Genomic DNA, 18,861 nt, shown 5'->3' on the forward strand with positions numbered 1-18,861 from the left:
TAGAAAAACAACAAATAGCCATAATTTTCCAAATCTTAATCATTTTTTTATGATATTTGGAGTGCAAGTCCCTTACTTGAGTAGCTATAAAGCCACCATGAAACCAGTCCTGTAATGATTCATTAGGCAACGCTTTCTCATTACGCAACTGTTTTGAGTTGCGTAATGAATCATTACACAACAATATTTCAGAAATTGTAAAATAATGATGAATGTATTCCGATAAAATTTCTGATACCCACAAGTGGTCTTCTTCGTAATTGCAAAAAATATTATACGTAACTCGATGCACATTATGCAAAATGGGATATTATGCGTATAACGGCAATGTTTCACGAGAATTGGGTGAGTAGACTGTAGTAGATTTGGTAGATCAGAATAAATAAATAAATAAATATTGTCAAGACACGTCTGTTAAAGCTTAATGAATGCTATAAACCACTAAACGCAGACATCTCCTTTTAAATTAATTTATAAACCTGTGTGAATATGGTCCAACCTTCATAATGTTCCAAGCCAGGGGCTCATCATAACTTATTATAAATAACTGGTATGCCCACTTTTTGTTTGAAAACATTTCGTTTCCAAATGATAAATAAGTTCTAAAAGGAAGTTTATGTGATTTTTACCCTACCTGACCCAGAGAAGTTCTGGAATAACTCTGTCAACAATAGGGTAGGTGTACCAGTTATGGACATAATGGTTCCATACTTCGCCATACGTGATAATTTGATTATTTTTCAAATTTTTAATCATTCTGTGTGTTTAGTAGTTTGATATCAAATGAATCTTGATGTAAAAACATTCAAAAATATTCAAAATGTGAAAGTTTTCGAGAAAACACTTATGACAAAATAGGGAACCACTATAGCCATAACTGGTACACTTTCTCTACTCCGAATGTATCCAGCTTTTTACGCTAGCTATAAAACTACAGGGGGTGAATTGTATTTGACATTTCTTGTCCACAAGTTTTATAGCTTGATCTCAGTAGGCTGTAATTTAAGATTGTTGATAGTACTGTCAACAATTTTCACTATTTACATTTGTTTGTAGGTACATCATGGTAGTTACAGGAGCTTCAATTTCTATCTTTTCAACGTTTTACTTTTTTTTGGAAACTAATTTCATTTATTTTTAGGAATACAATGACAGCATCTTAAAAACTTCGGAATGAGCAAAAATATGGATATGATAAGATTTGCATCATGGTTGAATTCTCTAAAATACCTAGTATGAGCCAATATGGGAGCGTCCATGAATATGAGCCGTACATGGTTGGTGGCCCAATGGGAACGTGCTGGACAATTTGTTCAAATGCACAGGATTTTTTTTTCTGAAAATCGAGTTACTCTCCCCTCGAGTAACGTGAGATGACTAATATAGAAGGATAAGAAGAGGCTAGTCTATAGAAATAGATTGGTATTATTTTCGATTAATTTCGTACAATCAGAAGATTCTTAAAAGTGTGGGAGAAAAAAAAGGTTATTCTCATAGCATGGCATAGTTTCAACACCAGCAAAACACCGACGTAGAACACATGGAACTCGGTCGAAGACTTGGCGATCTACGCCTTTATCTTTTTATGGTCTATTTTCGAGTAAAATATCGCTAATCACCTTTTAAACTTATAATATCCTCTGAACACTTTACTTAAGCACAAAGGCGTTCAGTGGAAATGAAAAATCCGTTTCACAGTGGAAGGTCCCGCTGAAAAAAACATTTCAACACCTTGTCTTGTTCTTTGTCCAGCTTGTAAAGCTATGCAGATTCTTCATGATAAAAGGAAACCTGTTCTCCAAGTTGCTGCTTTCAAATGCTTTTCATTGACCTAAAATAATGATAAATAATGAAACAATTAAAAAAGAAACATTTTTTTCTATTTTCAAAGCCATGAATGAAGACTTCTGACGTTTCAATGATTTTTTTTTTACATCACAAAGCTTGCTTTGATTTTGCCATAAAGGAAATTATAGTGTGGGCAAGACATGTCAGAAGGGGGTGGTTCAAATTTTATGGCATGTTAGCGTAAAAAGCTGGATACTTCCCAATTGTTCATGAAACCACAACTAATAGTGAAGCAATCCTCAAAATTTCATTTAAAAACATTGAGTTATAGTCAAATACGAGCTATTTGAATTTTGTATGTCAGCCGCATAACCTACGGATTATTAAAAAAAAAACCGGAAGAGGCAAACATTATTTAGAGTGATTTTTTATAGAAATCTTTTTCAAAGAGGCTCAAGATCTTTGCATCTTTTCAAAAACGTTATAATGTAATTAGTAAATCTAAGGGCTTGAACGTAAAACAAGTCATTTAGCTAAATAAGAGATCCTCATCTAAAAATACACTTCTGAGGAAAAAGTTCAATCTCATATGTTCAAAAAACCAAAGTTCAAACATCTTCGCATTTTTAAGAGCAAAACAAAATATTTTTAAACTTTGCCCAAACTTAAGTTTTGTAGAAAGTAGAAATGTGAGGTTTGTTTATCTATTGTTGTAATTATTAAAGTGACTTATCGCCATGAACGAGTTCGCCACTAAGTTTATGTTGCATTTATGTTGTTTCTCTGAATAAGTGATTCAATAATCAGTGTTTTCCTACGTCATATTTTGTTTTCATTTTTTCAAAATATCAAATTTTGTTCTGTTATCGCAAATGTCTTCCTTTTCCAAAAGCCCGCCATGGTATCTTCAGAGAAGTTGATTGTAGATACATAAAGTACAATAGAATAAAAATTTTCATTGAATTTATACAAAGTAAATTTAGGCAAAAAATTCTCCAAAAACATATTTTTTTTATAAAAGTACCTTAAGGTGTCGGCCAGGGTAGACGCGTCACGCGAAGCGACGCGAAAATTGCCTGGGAAGGAATAACAATTATTAATAATGAAATGTCAAACTCCAAAGGATTTTCGCGTCGCGTCGCGTGACGCGTCTACCCTGGCCGACACCTAAGACATTAGTAGCCCGCGAATGCCCGCGATGAGAATAAGTTCATTCGAAAGCTAAAAACAAGAGCTTTCAAGTATGGTACAAATTGTTTGGCGAAAACTTGCGATAGACCACTTTTAACGTGTTTTAAAGGTGTACGGAGTGCAATTCTAAAAAGACAATTTACACCGTCTTCAGCCAAAGGCTGCACAGACTGAACAATCACGAACATTAGGCAACGGACAACACAGAACACCCAGTAGCCTAGTGATGAATTTTTCGTTTGACGAAAAGTTTCCACCGACTGGAGCGGGAATCGAACCCACGCTTTGTGGCACAATACGCCTAAACGACTGACGCCGCTAACCGCAAGGCCACGAAGCCCAGTTGAATAATAACAATCCTGTGATACGCTAGTACGTGCATTGCAATCGTAGTAGCCATGAATGGCTTCATGAAAACGAACGAATAACTCGCACCTATCTTTCTCTTCTTTTTTTTTCTGGCGTTATGTCCCTTTGTCCCAGTTGGGACCTGCTTCTCAGCTTATATTTCTTATGTGTACTGCCGCAGTAATTACCTGAGAACTTTCTTTGCCGATTGACCATTTTTGAATGTGTATATTGTGTGACAGGTACAATGATACTTCATGCCCTGGGAAGTCGAGAAAACTTACTTTACGAAAAATAAGTATAAAAACAGTCAAATGCTTTGGCAATCATGCTGATACTGATGAAATGGGTGATACTGCAATATATATTTTTGATTGATTTTCCACATCATGAGTTCACCGAAGTGAATTTGAATAAATGGCATATCTAAAAAAAATGTAAATTTAGACGAGATGAACCAATTAACATAAGATGGTTTTTGTGTAGAGGTTCCATATTTTTGGATAAATCGTTTAAAAAATTTCGTTTTTACTATTGGTGTTGTGCATGGAAAAAATGTGCAAAAATATGTTATACCTGACATGATGTGAAAATATTAATTTTAATCCGTCAGTAAATAGCTGAGAACTAGCCTGCCCAAGTTGACCATTTTGAAAAACTTGAGAGATTCAAAAAGTTACAAATGTATAGTCTAAACCTTTTTATTCTAATTAGGCTGATTCAAATATTAATTTTCTTTTATGTACGAGACTACTTGGAAGGTACGAGGGGGGGGGGGTTAAAAATAAATAAGGAACAAAAAAATAAAAATGTAAAAAAAAGTTATTTTTTCGAATTTTGTGTTTCTAACGATAGTTGTTAAACTTTTTTTCTATCGTCCTCTGGGTCAATATTTTATCTGTTTTTTACTTTAATAATTTAAAAAACCTGACTGATGTCAAAAAAAGATGAATCTTTTTTTTTCTCCCCTTTAAAATTTTCGGATTTTTGAAGGGGGGGGGGGTTACATAAAAGAAAATTAATATTTGTATCAGCCTTATCAGTCCAAAACTAGAAACATTAATACTTAAATATGGCATAAAATATGTCAAATATATGATTTGAGCTATTTTAAAGAAAGTTTGAGGTTTTGGCCGACAATTTTTTCTAGTACGAACCACTGTGTACTGGTGCACTAATGGTACTCATGTCTAGAAGGACAATAGGCCTATTCACATGATGTTCCAAAACAGCTGATCGGGAAGCTGTTTGACAGTTCTTCTATGAAAATGACAGCCTCGTGTATGCTCCGGTCCTCCACCGATGTAAACAAATGCATAGACGGACCTGTCACATGAAAAAACCTATGACATAAAATTGGTTAAAATTAAAATGACAAGAAACATAATATTTGGAAATGGATACTTCAAATTATGCCAAATGGCCGTTATGCCTAATGACTATTAATGCCGTTTTCGACATTCATTATAGTATTTTTCTTGACCCATTATATTATAAATCTCAACAGCTATAAAAATGGTCGAATTCAAACAGCATCGGTAGATCGGTCCTTTTACGTTTGACTCTTTGATTGAACATGTCAGGCCCTTTTGCAATTTGTTGTGAACAATGTAATATAATTATGAAATATTGGAAAAATGGAAAATAGTACGAAAGAGTTAATTTGATTTCGATGGAAATTTTCTTTGTCCTGTTAGGCCTTTTTAGGCGTCCAATTATCAGATGGGCCCTTTTATAATTTTATAAAATAACCTCCAGAAATGCGTTTGGTATAATGTAGGGGTAATTTAAGTTTACGTGGATATCGATACGAATAATTAACCATCGGGATGTCACGCTGTTGTACTTTGTACTCGACAGTTTTTATTTACAGTATGGCCCTTTATAATGCGGTAAAATAAACAAATGTTTATGAAAGTCGCATAATAATGAAAGCAGTATATACGGTTCGAATCGGTATATCGCAAAATCCAGTAAATTTAGAAACTTGGGGTCTTCAGCAAAGTTGTTCTCATTTAATTCAGAATTTGACTGCTAGCTGGCACTAGTAGGCATGGAAGTTTTACTTTCGTTTCGCAGATATTTCAGGATCCTGACCATTCAGAATAATGGCGTCTTCGGCAAAGTTGTTCAATAAGTTAAGGACTACCATTACTCGAGCAAGTGGATTCAAAATGTTGCCACTAGGCGGCGCCAGTGAGCTAGAAACTTTTGTTTTGCAGATATCTCAGGAGCCTGACTACTTAGAAATATAGCGTTTTCGGCAAAGTAGTTCAGTTGCTCAAGGGCTATCATTATTTGAGCAAAGAAGTAATATATTTGCCACCAGGCGGCGCTAGTGAGCATAAAATTTTTGTTTTGCGGATACTGCAGAATTTTGACTTTTTAGACAGGCAGCTTCGGCAAAGTTGTTCAGAAGCTCAGGAACTATCATTATTTCACAAAATCTCGAACTTCAAGAATAAAACAAAGAAAGCATTTGAGCTACTAAACAACTCTGCCGAAGAGGCCATCTTTCTAAGTGATCAAACTCCTGAGATATTTGCAAAATAAATGTTTTATGCTCACTAGCGCAACATTTCGAATCAACTAGCTCGAATAATGATAGTCCTTGAGTTACCGAACAACTTTGCCGAATACGCCATCCTTCTAAGTGGTCAGGATCCTGAGATCTTCAAAACAAAAATTTCATGCTCACTAGCGCCGCCTAGTGGCAAAATTCCGAATTTAGCAAAATGTCTCCCTTTCTGAAATATTCTACAGGTAAGCCGAGTCACAAATGCGACAAAGCCTGCTTCTAAACTGAGTGTTCTTATCAGCACTTCCACTAACTGTGGAAACTAAGAGCATTGTTAGACCATCGATCATTTTTGCATGTGAGGAGTCCAAACACAAAGGGGTGTAAGTGACATTTTGATCATTTTTTTGATTTTTTGATTTTTTGGTCCCCATAAAATTTGTATGGTATGATAAATTACTGAAAAAACTCCAAACTCATTTTTCTCAAACGCAGATTTTTGTCTCTTACACCCCTTTGCATTCAACCCCCTCATGTGTATTCATGTGTTGCAAGCATCAAGATACTCTATGCCCTGGGAATTCCAGAAAATTTTCAATCCGTAAAGATCTTAGACCGGTGTGATTCAAACCCACGATGATCAGCTTAGTATTTCATACTTATCCTAGGTTGAACTACTACACAATTTATTTGAACTATACATGTGAAATAAAAGAAGGTTCTGCTGCCCAGGAGGACACATTCGTAACACGTAATTTGTTGGCGTATGTCCGAGAAAATTCCAAGGAAAGCCAAAAATACGTACATTCTTCTCTATAATGTAAAGTTGACAACAAATCCATGAATTTAATTTCTCCAGTTTCACTTTAATTGATGTAATTATTTTCTTTTTACCTTCTATCTGCAGGGCACTGTTTGCTAATTAAAGGACTCATCATTACATCCAGCGATTCCTGGAGCAACATGTTTATCCAATGCGAGCGTGATCAGAAACATTGACAAAAAAAATCAAAGTAGAGCCATACGATTTAGGGCTATATGTTCCATCAGAGTCATAGAAGCTTTTGGCATCATTATCGTCCACTTCGCCATGGTTGCATCATATAGCTCGAAGACACTGTATGCTCTTCACTAGTAGACAACGAATGCTAGCCCTGGAAACAAGAATACACAACCCAGCATAATAAAGGTACGGAAAATATTAAACCATTTGAAAAAGCTTAATAGCAAAAAATGAATTGCAAAATTACATTCAAATGTCGATAGTAGTGGTAATAAAAAAAACTCAATTCCCCTAACATTAAACCTACCTTTCTCTCGACTTGAACATTATACGAATGATCTTAGAACAGACTATCAAACATAATTGTTGTTACTTCATTACACTTCGTACATTATGATACAATTATCTAATGATCGGCTGGAAGGTCAATAATGTGGTTTAAAATATGTTGTGGTCTTAAAAAATATTCTGACTTTTTTAATAACCATGAATTCAGTCATAGATCTTAGCCAACATTATAAAAAGGTCCATGTTTTCTAGAAAAAAGCGTTGTTTTGCGAGGTATTTTTTTAGAAAATGGAAAAGTCGCATCTGTATTATTTTTCTATATAATTCAAATAGAAACCTTTTTTTTCGTATGCTGCCAGAAGATATTTATATGTTTGTCCCAAGCAGATATATTCACAATCGAAGTTGGCGTGTTTTTTTTTCGAAATAGCAAGTTGGTAGGCAAAACACAATTACGCAAACGCAATGGCAGCTTTGGCAAAGATTTATTAAGTTAATAACTCTGGAAGTGGAACACTAAGCTGAGAAGCAGGATCTGTCCCAGTGAGGACGTAATGCTAAGAAGAAAAAAAGAAGAATAAGAAGATGAAGATAGCTTTTATGAGATATCACATTTGAAAACACAAGCCGGATTTAACAGTCGAGGCACGATTTTCACGAGATCCAGGCAATTTGTTTGCTTCGCGAACGACGTGGATATTATTGGGAGAAAATTTAAAACAGTGGCAGATTTGTTCACCCACCTCAAACGCGAATCAATAAGAGTCTGATTTGTGGTGAATGCATTGTAAACAAAAAACATGCTGACAACAATGTTAGTTGAGAAATACGAAGGCGTATCATCGGTGGAAGTCGTGTCTACTGTGAGCTCCAGAAGAAAAATTCACCCCCTACCAAATGAGCGATGTACAAAACGCTCATAAGACCGGCAGTCCTCTACGGCATGAGACGTGGACTATGCTCGAGGAGGACCTACAAGCTCTTGAGGTTTTCGAACGCCGAGAGCTAAGGATCTTCCGCGGTATACAGATGAACGGTGTGTGGCGTCGAAGAATGAACCACGAGCTCACCCAACTCTAGGGCGAACCCACTTGTGAAGCTCAGAATCGTTGTTGGCAAGCGGGAGCACCACGAAGAACCTTGCATTCCATTCTGACATTACTATAGGAGTGAGGCGTCGAAGTTGTGCCATGTCTACTAGATCGTTTGATGTCCGATCCGATGTTACATTCTCGGAGTTCTTTCAACAGGCTTTTGATTGTCAACCATCATAACAGGGTTGGAAGACAAGATCTATGACAATGTTCATTCAGTACCACACATCCTCCCTCTTCTCAGGAAAAAAAAAGTTTGAAGTGATGAGTTTTCCCATCGTTTCCGTCATCACGAAAGCTTTCAGGAATTCAGGATGTATATTTCACATCGCTATGAACTTCACCGATGTATTTGTTCCATATTTCAACTGTTCACTTGTACATGCGACTTTGAAACATTTTTCCGCTGTAGGATACCCACGCAATCAGAACGGCGTTGAAATTATTGATCGGTTGAATGTTGTTCCATACATTAGAAACGGCAAGCTAATTATATGAAATGACATATCTAAGATGAATTTTGGACAAAATATTGCTATTAATAAACTGACATATATGCGTTCAACAGAGTAGCATCAGTGTTTGACTTTCATCTTGTTGTACATTCAATCCACCGTACTTTCACGGAAATACTCACTCAAAGACTTGTTTGACTGTTGTTACTTGTTTTGATATAACATAACTACTAAGTTACTAGCCATCATTGGGCTTACATATCTTATTCTATAGATACAGTCGCGCATGCATGTGAACATCACTTTTATTAGGAACCAATTTGTGACCACTAGTCGCGATAGCAAGTGTACACCACCATTACTCAGAGCAAATATACGACCACCAGTCGAGTTAACAACATCAATAGCAGTTACTATGAACAAGTATGCGACCACCAGTCGCGGTAGCAAGTGTACACCACCATTGCAAAGAACAAATATACGACCACTAGTCGTGCTTACAACATCAATAATACTTGCTAGGAACAAGTATACGACCACCAGTCGAGTTAACAACATCAATAGCAGTTACTATGAACAAGTATGCAACCACCAGTCGCGGTAGCAAGTGTACACCACCATTGCATAGAACAAATATACGACCACCAGTCGAGCTTACAACATCAATAATACTTGCTAGGAACAAGTATACGACCACCAGTCGAGTTAACAACATCAATAGCAGTTACTATGAACAAGTATGCGACCACCAGTCGCGGTAGCAAGTGTACACCACCATTGCATAGAACAAATATACGACCACCAGTCGAGCTTACAACATCAATAATACTTGCTAGGAACAAGTATACGACCACCAGTCGAATGAACAACATCAATAGCAGTTACTATGAACAAGTATGCGACCACCTGTCGTGGTAGCAAGTGTACACCACCATTGCATAGAACAAATATACGACCACCAGTCGAGCTTACAACATCAATAATACTTGCTAGGAACAAGTATACGACCACCAGTCGAATGAACAACATCAATAGCAGTACTATGAACAAGTATGCGACCACCAGTCGCGGTAGCAAGTGTACACCACCATTGCATAGAACAAATATACGACCACCAGTCGAGCTTACAACATCAATAATACTTACTAGGAACAAGTATACGACCACCAGTCGAATGAACAACATCAATAGCAGTTACTATGAACAAGTATGCGACCACCAGTCGCGGTAGTAAGTATACACCACCATTGCTTAGAACAAATATGCGATCTCCAGTCGCGCTAGCAATATCAATAACATTGATTGCTTGGAACAAGTATGCGACCACCAGTCGAGTTAATAACATATTCATTGCAACCATCTGTCGCGTTAAAGACAACCAAATACCAAACCAAATGCAACCACCAATCGCGGCAATAATATTTTTTTTAATTGCAACCACCAGTCACGTTAAGGACATTTTTTTTGCATTGCATACACCAATTGTGTTAAGGGCATTTTTTCATAGCAACCACCAGTCGCGTTAGGGATATTTTTTTCAAACATGTTATTTTTTATTTTTTTTAACATGGCATTTATTTAGAAATGATAATGAATTAAGTAGATTTGAATAGTTTGGATCTCACCGGTTATCGACACAAAATTCACAAATTTCACCGATTCAGTATGCTTCACACTTAACTTGTTCGTTAAACATTACGGGATACACAATGTACTGAAGCAAATAGGAAAGAAAACAATCATGTGCATTATAGGTCAAATTTGACCAAAACATCGATAATACTGAATCGATTAAAATTCGATTCGTCCTTTGTATCGATTTTATTCAAATCGATTCGATTTCTTCACTCGTAAGCAAATTTACAAGAACAACGACTCAAAATAAGATCAAATCCCTTGTATTAGGAATTCATGTTGTTTCAACATCAAAAAATCGATTAATTGGAACGAAAAAATCTACTTTTGGAACACCAATTCAAAATCGCCCATGGTTAGGAATATTTGCACACACTTACATTCATTTTTCACTCTATTTTATTTTATTGAAATTATTTTGTTTTTATTTGAAAGCAGGAGAGATAAGATATAGAAATGTGTGTATCATCACAGAAGAAACGATGAAATGATCACATACAACCCAAGCGAAGTTTTATTATTATTTATATAGAAATTTGCACAGTTGATAAATGTTACGGGAGTTTTTTTTTCGATTGAAATTACTAATTGATAAGTTATACAAATTGAATAATATTCATGAAAACCACTAATAACTTTAACACTTCACTTCTCTTTTGCAAAATCACATTTTTTTACAAATTATACTTAATTATACGATTTTTTTTATACACGTTTTGTACGGATATGTTCAATTGACTTCTGCAAAAAAAAATAGTTCAGTTCCTAACGTTATTCCTTTTTCCGTTCAACCTATGCAGAAAATAGGTCCCTGATAAAAGCAGAATGCGCACTTCATAACTTAGGTGAATCAGCTCGAAATGATCATAATCTTTGAATCGGATAAAATAGATGAAACACTTTCTATTACATTCAAATATTTCCATCGAAGCAATCTGTTTTAATTCAAATGCAAAACAAAATATTCACTTCAAAGCCTGCATCGCGCAACTCAAATAGTTGAGGTGATGCTGGTGTTCAATAAGAGCAACAACAAGAACAGAGAGAAACATTGCTGCTTCAGCGAGTAGTGAAGCGGCTAATGCATATTAATGTCATATTTCCTCTTCAATCAGTTTTCTATTATTCATAGAAAATACCACATTGCTGTTTACTTACAGATGCCTTTTTATCAGATTCAAATTTCACTCCACAATCACTCTGAATACATATTTTCACACGCGGTTTAAGAAGCACTCGACACAAACACATTTCCTAGTGGACACTCCCGCTTGCTATCGAATCCAGGCTCTCCAGGAAAAACGAAAATTTATTTAAAACTCCTGGCAGGATCGCCAAATGTGAAGCTCAGAATCGTTGTTGGCAAGCGGGAGCACCACGAAGAACCTTGCATTCCATTCTGACATTACTATAGGAGTGAGGCGTCGAAGTTGTGCCATGCCTACTAGATCGTTTGATGTCCGATCCGATGTTACATTCTCGGAGTTCTTTCAACAGGCTTTTGATTGTCAACCATCATAACAGGGTTGGAAGACAAGATCTATGACAATGTTCATTCAGTACCACACACCACTATCATGGTTAAAGTTGGAAGCATACGCTGGGCAGGCCATGTTGCAAGAATGTCAGACAACAGCCCTGTGAAGATGGTGTTCACTTCGAATCCGGTTGGAACATGAAGGCGTAGGGCGCATTGAGCTAGGTAGATTGATCAGGTGCACCAGGACCTGGAGAGCGTGGGTCGCACTCGAGGATGGGGAGAAGCGGCCATGAACCTATATATTGTTGGCTACGATTTATCAAGTTAATTGATGTAGAAACAAATAAATAATTGTAAACGCTGGGGCCAGGGAATCAGTTTTCTATGAACGACCTTTTGTCAACAAGCTCAAAACTGGACAATAATGGGAAATTTTTAAGAGCAACAAAAAAACCTTTTTTGACCAAGTTGCTTGACAACTTTATGGAAGAATGTATACCATATTTTTTTACAAATTAGCAGACTTGATAGAAACTTCTCTGCGATGCAAAGAGGAGACGATTTTGCCGTTTTTCTGAAGAGGAAATTTTTCAGGTACTCTCTCTCTCTCTCTCTCTTGTTGGAATGCTCACCTTTACTCACTCTTCAAAAGAACTCTTGAGTCTGCCGTCCGAACAAGACAGTCCTCGGGGATTTCTTATTCTTCTTCTTGGAATTAGGTCCTCATTAGGACAGATCCTGCTTTTCAGCTTAGTGTTCAATTAGCACTTCCACAGATATTAACTGATAGCTTTATTTGCCATATTTACCTTTTCCGCATTCATATATCGTGTGGCAAGTACGATGGTACACTGTGCCCAGGGAAGGTCAAGGAAATTTCCATTACGAAAGGATCGTGGACCGACCGCGAATCGAACCCAGACACTTTCAGCATAGCTTTGCTTTGTAGCCGCGGACTCTAATCACTCGGCTAAGGAAGGCCCCCATGGCTATTTCAATTCTTTGCAAATTTGGACGAACATCATTTTAAACGAAGGGCCTTTCTGGTCCATAGTGCAATGCTGAGGCGGATAATCGTTTGAATTTTGTCAATTCGAACAGAGCTTCCTATTTATGCAAATCTCGCAGCGAGTATCCTTAATTTCAATTCCTTCATCAACGGAAAATTTCCAATATGTACCTACCAGCTCTGATAACATATCTGCTTTTGCTTTCTTATTAGAACAATTGCAACAAATGATTGATGCAATATTCAAAAACGCAACTATGGTTTAAACTGCCCAAGTAAACGTGGAATTTACTAATAAAATTGTAATTTGATTACGTTTCTTCAATGGAACCATATACATTTTAAAATATTTTAAATTGAAACGCTCGTTTTTTGAATGATAAAGAAGACGAGCTGTTTAATTTTACAACAGTTGATATCATACACATAGCAGTTATTATTAAAAGCTATTCAAAACCTAGGTCCAAACTAAAAAATGACTCTAATGTTTTCGTAAATTGAAATAATCGCCTTGATTGAACATGTGGAAAAGTTGCTTTCATTATTATTCGACGTATGTAATTAAAGTTTTTGGAACTTGGCATCGATTATTATATCGACGGTAACATTTCTTTTCAAACAAAATTTTATATTGAGAAACAGTAACACAGTTTCAGTTTTGTGTGATCCTATAGCTTTCAATAAATGTATTCCAGAAAGATAGTATTTTTAGGATCACTGATTCACTTGAAAGCCGATTTGCACCATTTGTCTATAATCTCTGCGTGAAAATATAGGCATGACATCATTTTTTTTTTCCTTACTTTTATTTGATAGGCACTCCGTGCTCTTGGTCACTACTATGCCGAGTATCAATCTATTTATAGTTCATATTGCTATTTTCTCTTATACCGAGCAGGTAGAGGAGAGTGCTGTCGTTCGTCCAATCCATATCCATATCAAAGTCCATTGGTGTGCGGTGGTTCATTTTGCCATATTTCCGTGTCGTGTGAGGCAACAGCCTACAAAGAGGGTCAGTGTGTCTCAGTCACCATCCGATACTGACGAAGGATGGTTGTGTTCCCCAATATACGGTCCTTCGTCCGGCGTTTTCTGGTGGCTGGACGGAATTTTTTTGTGTGGGGGGATTGGGAATCGAACCCATGACCTTCCGCTTGGCAAAGCGAAAGCGTAACCTTGAGGCTACGGGACCCCCCTAAGGCATGACATCAATGAATGATACTAATTAATGCACCACATTGTTGTCTTTCATTTCACAGGTCTACCAAAAGCAAATTATTAAACTCATCGGGCTGGAAAATTTCGTACGCTCTAGTTGGGAAGCCTGTCCAGTCCCAAAAGAAGCATTATCCTGCTATGGAAGGCGAGGTTAGCGTTCTACTCGTGATAACAGTGATAATCGGAACAGTGCTAATGACATCGTTGCTCGCTTGTTACATTTGTGTGTTTAGACAGCTGTGCTGTTCCACCGATATGGATCTGGACCGCAGCTACAGCCAACGGAGCTCAAAAAGGACTTACACTCTACGTGATAGCACTAACATGGCGGAAATCACCAACATCACTAGTCAGCAAACGGAAATTGAAAAGGTCTAGCCTAGGCTGGGCGAAGCTATCACTTCGCTCTAACAACTCACCTTTCAGGAAATTGAAACTTTATTACGGAACATGCAAATGTAATCAAATGTGAATTCATTTGTACCACCCATGGATTTGTAAATAATTAGACTAGCTGTTTTATTACGAGAGCTCATAAAACCAAACGATTCTAAGAGCAGAATGAAGCTATATTTATATGCTAAGTCAACAACAGTGTACATGTATGACTATAATCTAGTATATGAATAAAGGTGTATTAAACGGGTGAACATTTTTTAAATAAATTAATTCTATTGATTTAAAAAATCCCAATCAATCCCAACTCAATTCCATTATTCAATGTGAATGATAATAGCACATATCAAAGCCGCAAAGATGAAAGGATGAAAGGTTACTGTACTCAGGTTCTCTTATTATGCCCAATGATGCTTGAGTCTGGCAAATACCAATTATAATTTTCAACACTTTATTATTTATTACCCGACTTTCAACCGTCGTTTCTTGTGAATTTTGAAACATTGACTCAGTGGAAAGAAATTTTCAATATTATAATAGTTATGGACATAATGGTTCCCTATTTCACCATATGTGATAATTTAATGGTTTTTGTATGTTAAATCATTTTGTGTGTTTCAGTAGTTCGACATAGCATGTAGCTTAATGTTAAAACATTCAAAAGTTTTCAAAATGTGAAAGTTTTTGAGAACTCACATATGGCCAAATAGGGAACTACTATAGCCATAACTGGTAAACTTTCCCTACTCATGATGTCTTTTTTATGTAACTTTATAACAAAAAAATCGGCATGTCTCAGATTTAGACCAATGATAGCGAAGACCTTCCTCTTTCATTTGCTGCTAAAATCAAAATAATCCATCGGGGGGTCTACTGCAACTTTTTTTTAGTTTGGTTGTTTGTAATATCATTTCAAATACACCGTAAATCAATAAAATCAGGTAAGGTAAACTTTTGAAACGGATTTAGATGAAAATGCATAGCATAGCATAGCATAGCATAGACTGACTGTACATGTCAATGGTTGCTACTCCGTGATTGATCGGAACTGGTAAGAATTGCACTACGATCCAAATGAATAAGGGATGGGAGTTTCCGCTTACTCTCGAAGTGCAATTTTAGCAGATCTAATATTATTGATCAATAACGGCGCCGGCCAAGTCCTTACAGTCAGTTGGGATGGGGAAGGAATGTTAGGGTGTAATGATTGTTGCTTCTAGAGACCGAGAATACCTCTGCATCTCCACAATCACCACGGGAAGGGTGTTTATTAGTGAGGGAGGAAAAGATCTGGGAGTCACCTCTGGTCGGTGATGCGATCCATGGACAAGGGGGAAATATACGACTTATATTTAAAGCTAGTTTTGTATTTTTGTCTCGAGAAATTTTTGGTAGAAGCTTTAAAAAATAGGTCAACATCTATGATGTCGAACAATTCAAAAGATGTTTTTATTAATGTCGAAAACTGAAAATTACATGTATATATTTTAAATTATATGAAACAGGAATAATGCCGACACTTGTAGTGACGAACCATACATAGTTTGTTTGAAAATGACATATGAGTATTAATGTGCATTTTGTCTCGATATGGTAGAAGTTTTAAAAAATACGTCAACATTCACAATGTCGAACAATTCAAAAGATAATTTTTAATAATGTCAAAAAGAGAAAAATATATGTATATTGAAATTGTATAAGAAAATAGCATAATGCCGACACTTATAGTGACGAACCATACAAAGTTTGTTTTAATATTACATAAAAGTTACGCTTTCAAGAAAAAATGTGTTATCATAAGCATGAAACGAACTCACCAGTTGGTAATCCATTCTCGACTGAACACAAAACTGACACTGACAGCAAAGCTTCTTGGCGTTCCGAAAACAAACCGTCTTGCTTGGGCCTTCCCAAATACCTACCCAGCAAGACGCTCCAAAACAGGGAAAAAAATTCTCCGGCGACGAAAACACGCGCGAAACCGTGAGCAAAATCTATCGGACGACGCATAACCGAACTGTCCTGCTTGGGCTTCACAAAGCACTACCCAGCAAGACGCTCCAAAACAGGGGGAAAAAATTCTCCGGCAACTAAAACGCGCGAATCCGTCAGCAAAATCAATCGGACGACGCAAAGCCGAACTGTCCTGCTTGGGCTTCACGAAGCACTACCCAGCAAGACACTCCAAACAGGAAAAAAAAAATTCTCCGGCGACGAAAACGCGCGAAATTGTGAGCAAAATCTAACGGACGACGCAAAACCGAACTGTCCAGCTTGGGCCTCACGAAGCACTACCCAGCAAGACGCTCCAAAACAGGGAAAAAAAAAAAAAAAAAAAAAAAAAATTCTCCGGCGACGAAAACGCGCGAAATCGTGAGCAAAATATATCGAACGACACAAAACCGAACCGTCCTGCATGGGCCTCACGAAGCACTACCCAGCAAGACGCTCCAAACAGGAAAAAAAATTCTCCGGCGACGAAAACGCGTGAAATTGTGAGCAAAATCTAACGGACGACGCAAAACCGAACTGTCCTGCTTGGGCCTCACGAAGCACTCTTTGAAACGGATTTAGATGAAAATGGTACAAAAAGTTAGTGTCCATATCTTGTAGATTATACTCTAGATCTAAAAATTTACAATCATGGGTCCAAGTAGCCCTCCTCTGCTTCGCTATCATACATTGTTGAAATTTGTATTGCTTTCACAACTTAATATGCCAATCAATCTCTTTTAAAACTTGGTCTGTAATTCAAAAGCAATATTCATCTTCCTCGCTTGGTTAAGGGACAAAAAGCTGAAAGACAAAAGGTCGAAATGACAAAAAGTCGAAAGACGAAAGGTCAAAAGAATATAAAGTCGAAAATAATTTGCATTTTTGTTTATAAAGTTCTATACCATCACAATATTTCAGCTTGCTACAGTATGGCCCATAAAAAATTGTTTGAACGTTAATTTAGCATCCACAGGCGTTATTTCCATTGTTTTTGATAGTGAATGTAATTTCTGATTATTGTAGTATATTCTGACACAACTTCGCTATCCAGGACAATTTTTGTCATATTTTTCTTACTGTCTTAAATAATGTAATAAAGCAAATAAGTTCAAAGGGTTTTTCCGCCCAAAGCTAGAAACAGCGTCTGTTTGTCGTATACTCTGGTGATAAACTTTCCACCTCCAAAAATCACACTTTATTGTTGAAAATTTTAGTTTATTTGGTATCAGAGGATGGAGGAGTTCTTAGAGAACGTGTTCTCCATGATCACAATAAAATATTTTGCCAGGGTCATAGTTTTGAGGGCATTTGCGTCTTATAGGTTTGATATGCCTTTATGTTTTTGTTAAAGTCGAATTAAAAATAAATACGGAGGCCTATAACTGATTTTTGAGGATAAAATTTGTTCCTTCGGTTAGAGACAACTTATATCAATACTAGCTCATAGGTTTTGAGCAAAACGGAGCCGCTTATCATACTTATATGAAGGTTCAATCAAAGCTCTCCAAAATGAGCCGTTTTTTTTCGAAAATATGTTTAAGTCTCCAATTACCAAGGCATGAACCAATTCTATTATTTGATATGGGCGTATGCTGGAGACAAGGCCTGTGAAGAATCTCACGCTATCGTTGATGTTTTAGAAGGTTTCATCACACAGATATTGAGCTCGACGTCCGCATGATACAATTTGAAGGTATGCTTCCAATTCCTCTCTGGTAAGGTGAAAGTAACAGATAAAAAACATGTCCAAAGCGAAAAACTGAGTCAAAATAGATTAAACAATACAAGTTATGAATAATATTAATGTTTCATTCACATTTTCTATGTAAAAACTACCATGAAACATGATATGGCGATTTTCGCATTTTTTTATGGGCCATACATAAACATCCTTTTTCAATTCTGAGCAATTTAGATATAATCTGACAGCTTCATATGAAAGTAAACATGAAAATTGCTTAGAGAACACATTTCACTCCCAGTTACCCTACTATCGATGACACGCAGGCTTCGTCCTTTGGCGAAGAGGCCTGTGTCATCCGCAAACAAAGATTTTTGACATGCCTGAGGTAACTCAGAAAAGTCAGATGTGAAAATATTGTATAATATTGGTCTCAAAATTCTGCCTTGATGAACTCCGCAGCTCTTACAGGAAACTTTTCAGACTTGGAGTTTTAATAATTAACCTGAAGTGTACGATTCGGCAGATAACTTTAGGATTATTCTAATAATGTATGGTGGAAAACCGAAAGTTTTTTTTTTAATTATTATTACACAATCAAGGAAATGCACTGATTTGATTTTCTAATTCTGCAATCGCTTGGTAAAACTACGAAAGCCTATCGTTTTTTCTGGTACTAAATATGTCATAAGATACACAATTATACTGTCAAGCTATGTATTCTATAAGCTTAGTAGCTATTGATTATAAAAATAAGGACTT

General features: G+C 36.6%; 1 long non-coding RNA gene across 1 annotated transcript; it reads left to right on the forward strand.

The window, feature by feature from the left end:
- Positions 1 to 259: 259 nt before the first annotated feature.
- Positions 260 to 14,692, forward strand: LOC5568280. The gene is made up of 3 exons (XR_002502235.1): positions 260 to 345; positions 6,753 to 7,034; positions 14,069 to 14,692. It is a non-coding gene; the product is annotated as an uncharacterized LOC5568280 (long non-coding RNA).
- The last annotated feature ends 4,169 nt before the right edge of the window (positions 14,693 to 18,861 follow it).

The sequence above is a fragment of the Aedes aegypti genome, chromosome 1 (genome assembly GCF_002204515.2).
Source record: "Aedes aegypti strain LVP_AGWG chromosome 1, AaegL5.0 Primary Assembly, whole genome shotgun sequence".
Classification (NCBI taxonomy): Eukaryota; Metazoa; Arthropoda; class Insecta; order Diptera; family Culicidae; genus Aedes; species Aedes aegypti.